Source organism: Solea solea, chromosome 13 (genome assembly GCF_958295425.1).
Source record: "Solea solea chromosome 13, fSolSol10.1, whole genome shotgun sequence".
Lineage (NCBI taxonomy): Eukaryota > Metazoa > Chordata > Actinopteri > Pleuronectiformes > Soleidae > Solea > Solea solea.
The window spans coordinates 23,877,997-23,886,057 of record NC_081146.1 but is presented as its reverse complement, the minus strand read 5'-3'; the positions used below and the strand labels follow the sequence as shown (position 1 = coordinate 23,886,057).

Genomic DNA, 8,061 nt, shown 5'->3' with positions numbered 1-8,061 from the left:
TTTGATTGACATGTCAACAGAAAACTCATCATTCCTTAGAAGACACTTTAAAACCAGTTATCTTATTTGACTATTATATGTATTCAACGTATTTTGCAATTTTTTTTGATCAACAATAACTATAATAATAATAATATATCATCATTATTATATTATATCTGTTATCTTAGAGAGGTTAAAAACTTCCTGGAACGCGATGAACTCGGTGTTGACGTCACTCTGAGGCCACGCCCGTTTCCATAAAGTTTCGGCACCATTTCGGGAACCCTCTGAGACGACTGGAAGCGCTGTAGTACATATGCCAACACTGTAAGTGGCGCTGTAACGTTACACCAAAAAAACAGAGAAGAAGACGTTTTAATAACAGAAACGGAGACAGATTGAACCGCTGGAAACGGCACAGTTTGTGCCGTTGGAAAAAAACAAGGCGTTACTGTTCATTCTTCGGTGACAGTGGTTATAACTGGGAATGTGAAACGCCACTATGAAACCAAGCATAAAAATACATTTGATAAAAGTTACCCAATAAATTCAGCAGTTAGGGTCCAAAAAAATAAATATTGTTTAAATGGCATTGAATTGCAGCTTCCTTCATTTGATTTGAGTCCTTGACTTTACACAGTTTATAATGGATTACTAAATTATAATGCATCTTAAATGTTTTCTCTATCCGGATCTCCTTTAATCATACTTGACTACCCCTGATCTCTAGCATGACAGGAGGCTTTGACCAATCACAGGGCAGTTCTTACACAGAGAGTGGGCAGTCCTATTGGCTGCTCCACCTACTCTCCATACAGGGCCTTTGATGCTGCAGCACTGACAAAACCTCCCACTGCTTCCTAGACTGCAAAGAAACATAAAAAAAAAAAGGGAAGGAAAGTTTCTCAAAGTCTGTGTTGAGAATGCAGGTAAATCAGATTTGACTTGAGTTTTTTTTTCTTCTGTGACAAATTGTTGTTGTCTGCAAATGACAATTTGAAATCTGATTTGAGTGTCGAGACTGAGACACATCTGCAGAAAACTGATTTGGATCACATTTTAAAACCACGTCCAAATGCCGCCCAGACTTTCAAAACTAATGTACTTTGGATACGTGGGCCAAAGAGAAAAAGGTCAATAAATGCAAAAGAATTTGTGTCAATATCCGGAGGGAGAGAGAGAGAGAGAGAGAGAGAGAGAGAGAGACAGAGAGAGAGAGAGAGAGAGAGAGAGAGAGAGAGAGAGAGAGAGAGAGAGACATTTCAGCACAGGTAATCTGTCAAGTATGAAATGAAAATTACAGATAAAAAACATTTGATTCTGCTCACTCCACCGACTTCAGGATCGTTAACATTCGATGCAGGATGGAGGCCACACAAATGTAGCATTTCCTGCATTAGCAGAAATGTGTAATAAAAGCAGATCAGTGCTGACTGACACCTGAACATTCTTCAAATGCAAATGGATGAAGTGATGATACTGTATACATGAGTCACTCGTGATCTTCCGGTTTATCCGTGCTCATTAAGGCTTGCACAAATACACAGAGAGCAAACTGAAGAAGCAAATACCCCTCGACTAAACACTTTGATCCCCTCTTAATTTTGCCTAATCGCCTCCGTAAGCGAAAGCTAAATAAGAAATGCAGAAGAGGCCTTGGAACACGTACTACTTGTAGGGAGATGTTTTGATATTTGCATAGAAATCCAAGTGAAGAAACGCCGCTCGCGTCCACTTTATCAGATGAAAAACAAAGCAGGGGGGTAGAAGTTGGGAGTTATTTTACAAGCCAAGCAGAGAGTCAGAAAGTGAGTGTGTCCTGCAGAAACCCTCATAACTCTCACCGCTCACTGTCTGCTGCTGCTGTTTATTTGAACTGTAAGCCTGCGATGGCAGCTTGCCCGGAGGGTTCGGGGAGGACATGTAGGCCACAAACCGCAGCACATTTGGAGGCTTTTAAATGCATCGTAAAGACTGGTGGGGGAACACACACCAGTGTAGCTGCAGCGCACACACACACACACACACACACAGAGTCCATCCAGGATCCCCCCGCCCCCCTACAGCCAAACACAGAATCCTTTTTCCTGTAAATGCCTTCAATGAAAACTGTTATATTTCTCAATCTGATATGCCTCCGCTGCTTTTTTCATTTCTATGAAAGAGTCTTTTTATCCCGAGGAGAAATTATGGTTGTTATACAATGTCTGGGCTGCCAAGAACATCACAGCGGCCGTGCGGCCCTGATGAAATCCTTCCTAACTGAGTGAATGGACAGAGCTTAGAGCAGATAAACAGTTGCAAAAAATAAAAAACCCAACAACAACAAATCACTTATAGTGACTGTGGATCAGGAGCTGATTATGGGCCTGTCCACATGGACACGTACATGAATACGCATATTTTTTTGGCATTTTTGAAAATGTGAAAATCTCAAAGCACCGCCCTTTCCGTGTAGACAATGAATACACAACTTTGGGGAACATTGTCGTCATCCTTCTCTTGTGTTATGGAGATTGTTTGGCAGCGAAGTAACTAAAGTCAGCCTGAAAGCAGACACCAGATATCACAAGAACATGTCCTGTCCTCAGCGACTTCAGACACAAAGCGGGAATATAAACTGGGAAAAAGAATCATAAATAAAAAAAATAAGGGGAGGAGAAAAGAAAACCTGTTTTTCACAGACACTATTTTTACCGGAATGAACAGATGAGGGATGGTTCTGCACACGGTCAGCTGCGCTGCACATCCGCGGCTTGTTCCTGTCGGTGACTCTGTTGTCTGTGTGGTAACGTTGTTTCTCTCCGTGTGTGTCTACAGTGAGACCGACTCTCCACCTGCAGGAAATACAGCAAGATGAAGCTCAATCGTGCAGAAGAACTGGACATTTCCTAATTGGAAAGTTGCTTTTTGTAAAACAATCCCCCACAAATGTCTAAATGCTAAATATAGCAACAGTCACTTTGTTGGCAACACGGTTGTTTGGTCTGTGTGTACATTGTAACGTGTACAATGTCTTCTTCTCCACATGTACTACAGCACTTTCCACATGTACTACAGCACTGTTGCTATAGATTTCCTGAAACAATGGCGTTCTCATAGGAAACCTTTTCAAAAACGACAAAGAAAAGATTGTTTCGTTTCGTTCCGTGTGGATTGAGCCTAAACCTCTCAGCTTGTTACTTTTCACAGCTTCACAGCTCCAGATATTCTGCTGTGCGTCCACCTCTCGGCAACAACCACTTCACAAACGTTGTTTCACAGAGCGCAGGAGCCAGAGGTCAGAGGTCAGAGGTCAACGGAACGAGGAGCGCCCTATGCTGTGTTTTACTAGTAAACAATGATCCCGATCCCGTTTAAAAAAAAAAACCTTAATGTGAATGACCGCACAGACTGGATATAAAAATAGAATGGACATCAGTTTGAATGGAAGTCTATGGGAGAATAACATTCAATTCTTGACAATTTCTCACATGATTTATAACATTAGTAATCATTTTCCCAGGGAGTTAATGGTTTCAAATGCTGCAGATCACGCTCCGTTTTGTAAATGATGTATGTTTAAACACTGCCATGTTGTGCTATGACATTGGTCCAGTCTATAGATGTGTTTCCATGGTGACTAACTGAAATCCCTTAGCCTGGAATTCACATTAGTGTACAGCACGTTTCTCAAAGATTATTAATGGTACTGATGTTGGCAACTCGTGTTTGATATTTTTAGGTCTGCTGCTTCACACGACAGCCACAACAGATAAGGCCCAGAATATGCAGCAATGTTTTTATTTCCATGTACACGAGCTTCCAAACACAATATTGTTGTTGTTATTGTTCTTCGTTGTTAGCTGTATGCACTTTCAAGGTGAAGTCAAGTAAATCTCGTTGTACAACTTGTATAATGACAATAAAGGCATTCTATTCTATTCTATTCTATTACGGCAACATTAAACCATCAGCAGTGGGTCATTACATCGTAGATGAACAAATACCAACTTAGTGATAATCACAAATCAACATTACTCAGTCTGTTTGGTTTCTGTTTGTGCAACAAGAAACATTACCACATCAATAATGTTTCACTTGAATAATAATAATAATAAAGAAAAACATCCTAAAAATAGAACATATAATTATTATGAATAAAACTTTCCTCTAAGATGTCTCCGTCGCGGACTGAGATGAAAGTAGAGGCACCGTGTTTAACAAGCTCAAATTAATGCCCACTTTAATGAGACTCTCTCACTCTGATGCTTTGAATTGAGCAGAAATGCCGAATTTGCACACAGACACAACAAAGACTTCAGAGCTTTTGGTTAAAAGATAATAATTAAAAAAAACACACACAAATTGTGCTTTGATTCAGTGAAACGTTGTTGGATGATAATGACAAAGATTCACTGGGACCGCAGGGATGGCTTTTTGCAGACAAAGGAAAGTGAATCTTCCACAATTATTTGTAACTGGTAATGCTTTCAATCTCACCAACATACAGTCCAAGAAGTTTGCTTTAAGGGGCCACAAAGGGGGGCGCCTCCATCTTCACCTACCTGCAATGCAAAAGAATGTTAAGTGAAAATGTTTTATATAGCGGCAAACATATGGAATTAGATTTGTCGTCTGGAACTTACAGTATAATTGTGAGCATCTAACGTTTGTCAGATTATAAACGTTGCATGCTTACAATTATCGTATTTCACTGGGGAAAACTACGACAAGTCAGTTTTTCACATGGGGTATGGTATGTCTGCTATGGTATATAACCACAATGTGGTTAGGCTATATACTACAATCTCTCCTTTAAACATGCACGTTTCTCTATCACTCTTTTGTTCGCATAGTATTATGTGTCCTATGTCTGTTCGGTGTTGTTTTGCTTTTACAGATAAATGACTGTAATACCTGTCTGAATTCAGGCTTGTTTGGTGTCCGGCATCTGAAAGAGGAGCCAAACAAAATACACTGGTCTGAGAGCAACCAGTCTGTCTTTCGTTTGCTGCTTTATGGCGACGTTCGGCTGGTCGGGTCCGAGTTCTATAAGCCGAAGCTTTTCTTCTGTGAAACGGCTTATTTCGCAGCGAGACAAAGGTGTTTGATGCTTGTTTTTTCATGAGGAAATCGGCAATTAAGCGCTGGTAAAGTTAGCACAACCTACATAGAAGCGAGCGGAGGCATTTCCGTTTCCGCCGGCATAAAGCTAGTCCACCGCTGGCGGCATCATGTCCACTCGGCCGTGGGAGGTCGTCGGGCTTACGATTCTGTGCCCGAGAGGTTTCTTATCTTTGGCCCTGCGAGGGTGTGTCTGTGTGCGTGTCTCACTCTGAGCAAAAGTTTACGAGACAGACGTGTGCGCCCGGAAACCGGAAGTACGTCACTTGACCGGCACTCGCTGTAAACGAGTGAGAGAAGTTAACGTTTTTAAACTACATTTGAATGCAGATTAGACGCGGTAGTCACGGACTGTACAACGTGTAACGAATTTATTTAAATTGTCCATGTTTTTATAAATTGCTTTAGATGATTCCTATCACCAGTCTCACATGAAGTCTTCTTCATGTGAGACTGGTGGGGCGGCGCCTTAGCGCCCTCTATGGACGGGCGGCCACTGCCATTGAGCTGTCCTCCAAATCTCTGTAGCCAATCCACAGGCAGTTTCCTAAGGCCCGCCCATGGGCAGAATCGCAAACAAAAACTACTGTGCAAAGAACAAATCAGGGAGTTTTTTGTTTTTTTTCAAACAATATGATGATTGAATGATTAAATTGATATTTTATTTCCACACAAACACAATTTTATAATATTTCATATGTTTTATGGTGAAATTTGCTGCCCATCTTTATTTGTAAAAAAAACAAACTGTGTTTTGTATCCTCGTGCATTTAAAAGGTTCTACGTAATGTGCCGGCCCCCTTGTAGTAAGCATACAGCATAAACTTGCATGTCACATAGACTAAACCCCTGGTCTAAACCCCTAAAGTGTCCGTGTTCTGCTGAGCGGTGAAAGCTCCTGGACGAGTTTAACAGTGAAGCCGGTGACAGTGATGAATGGGAATATGAGAAGGGGCCTTGGACAGACCTGCGAAATGCTGACGAAGGACAGGACACTTCAGGTATGGGACAAGGACCGGGACACGTGTTCTGAAACTGGGATCAGTGTTTTCCAGACACATGCCTGCCTTCCGGAACTGAGGAAAGGAAAAAAAAATATTACCAGCAAACTGTCAGTGGCAGTGATTATTTCACTGACAGGTCTTGATCGTGAAATATGATGAGACCTTCTCTGTGCAGCCTTTTCCAGAAGAGACATAATGAATTGTGATGCCAGCTGTCAGCGTGCTGCAGATGTGGGGAACAGAAATTCATTCTGAGGTGTACGCGATGAATCGACTGCAAGGTTTTTTTTTTGTTTTTTTTCTTAAGGTCGTCGGGTTGTGGGGAAGGTGTGGGAGGTCACGCTGGAAGAGCTGACAACTCAAAAACCCATTTAAAGGGGTAAAAAAAATGGAATCACTGGTCAGACAGATTAGGGGAGGTAAGAAACCATGTACTGTAATTGGAAAAGGGTTTTTTTTTCTCTGCCAGTCCCACTGAGGTGTTTTCTTAGCCTGTTTCCATCGCCTATTTTTGTAAAGGGGTGTCTCAAATGTTGAGGTCAAAGCCAATAATTGGATTTGAAATCAAATCTTTTGTAAGCGGGAGTGAGAAAGAAAAAAAAAATTCAGAAGACAGGAGAAAAAAAACCCAAACAAACATAAAAACAAAGCGATATAAATGTCACGACTTGCTCGAAAGTTGCACAACACTGAGTCTGTGTTCTTTATTTCAGCTGACAGTGTGGGAAGAATCTGTGAAGAGGAGACAATAAAAAACATGAAAACACTCTTCATGGCGACTTCACATCACAGGGTCTGTCTCTTCGACAGTAAATACAATAGACAGCATACAAAAGTCTTTTTTTTTCTCTTTTAACTTTCATTTTCACATCAGCTTCACTATCAAATGTCTATCATTTACTCCGAGTGACAGAATATGATTTGAATTCATCAAACTCTCCTCGCCATTTCTCTTATCTCTGCGATCAGCAGCTGCCAAGAATCATTCAACAGTTTAGAATCTGCTCAAACCAATTAGTGATAATGTATTTGAACTCTGTATTTAACTCATCACAACACAGAAACAAGCCCAGGAGCAGTGGTGGACCTTGCCCAAGTGGCTCCCCAGCACTCAACCTGTCATGGGATTTGAACCAGTGACCCTCCAGGTACAAGAATAGAATAGAATAGAATAGAATAGAATAGAATAGAATAGAATAGAATAGAAAGGTACAAACTTAAAATCATACAAGAAGTCATAAAAACAACACACAGTTAAAATAAGGGATAAGAGACGATTGTAAAAGACGAAAAAACATCTAACAAACGTCGGCCAGGATACATTTTTCTACAAGTTCTTTCTGTAAAAACTTGAGATGAGACAAAGATTTATGCGATGGACCAATTATTTTGGTTGCTGTCGACACCATTTCGGAAGCTTGTTTTCATCCTTGCAGCCGAGGAAAGTGACTTCCAACAAGAGACTTGTGTGCCATGTTGTCGTATTTGTTAAACATGTGTAACACGGCGCCTTTAATTAGTAAACGTGCAATTCCTTCACTCATTAAGATCACTGACGACCGCAAATCGACCTTTTGTCTCGAACATGTACGAGTGGAAAATCCTGCAGCGGCTGAGTGGCGTCTCCTCCTAGCGCCGTCATCATCATCATCGAGCTCATTGACCAGAATCACGTAATGACTTCAGCGGAGGCTTTTATTTCCATCAGTGCTCATTCATCAGCAGCCAACACTGAAATGGAAACATACAAACAGGTTTGAGAAAAGGCCGCGCTCTCGGAAGCGGCGGGGCTATCGACTGCCGCTTTGTTGGAATCCGATAATTATACTGGAGCTAATCGCTAACCATTATGCAGCCTGGGTTTCTATCTCCACGGCAACAAACACATGCATCTCCCCAAGACACACCCAAACACACACACACACACAAACTTGTTTGTACATCTTGGTGAGGACACATCGTTGACATA

General features: G+C 41.3%; 1 long non-coding RNA gene across 1 annotated transcript; it reads right to left on the bottom strand.

Annotated features, from left to right (window-relative positions):
* Positions 1 to 2,683: 2,683 nt before the first annotated feature.
* On the bottom strand, positions 2,684 to 5,260 carry LOC131471841 (uncharacterized). The gene is made up of 3 exons (XR_009242034.1): positions 4,882 to 5,260; positions 4,465 to 4,529; positions 2,684 to 2,819 (listed from the first exon to the last, which is right to left on the bottom strand). It is a non-coding gene; the product is annotated as an uncharacterized LOC131471841 (long non-coding RNA).
* Between the last annotated feature and the right edge of the window lie 2,801 nt (positions 5,261 to 8,061).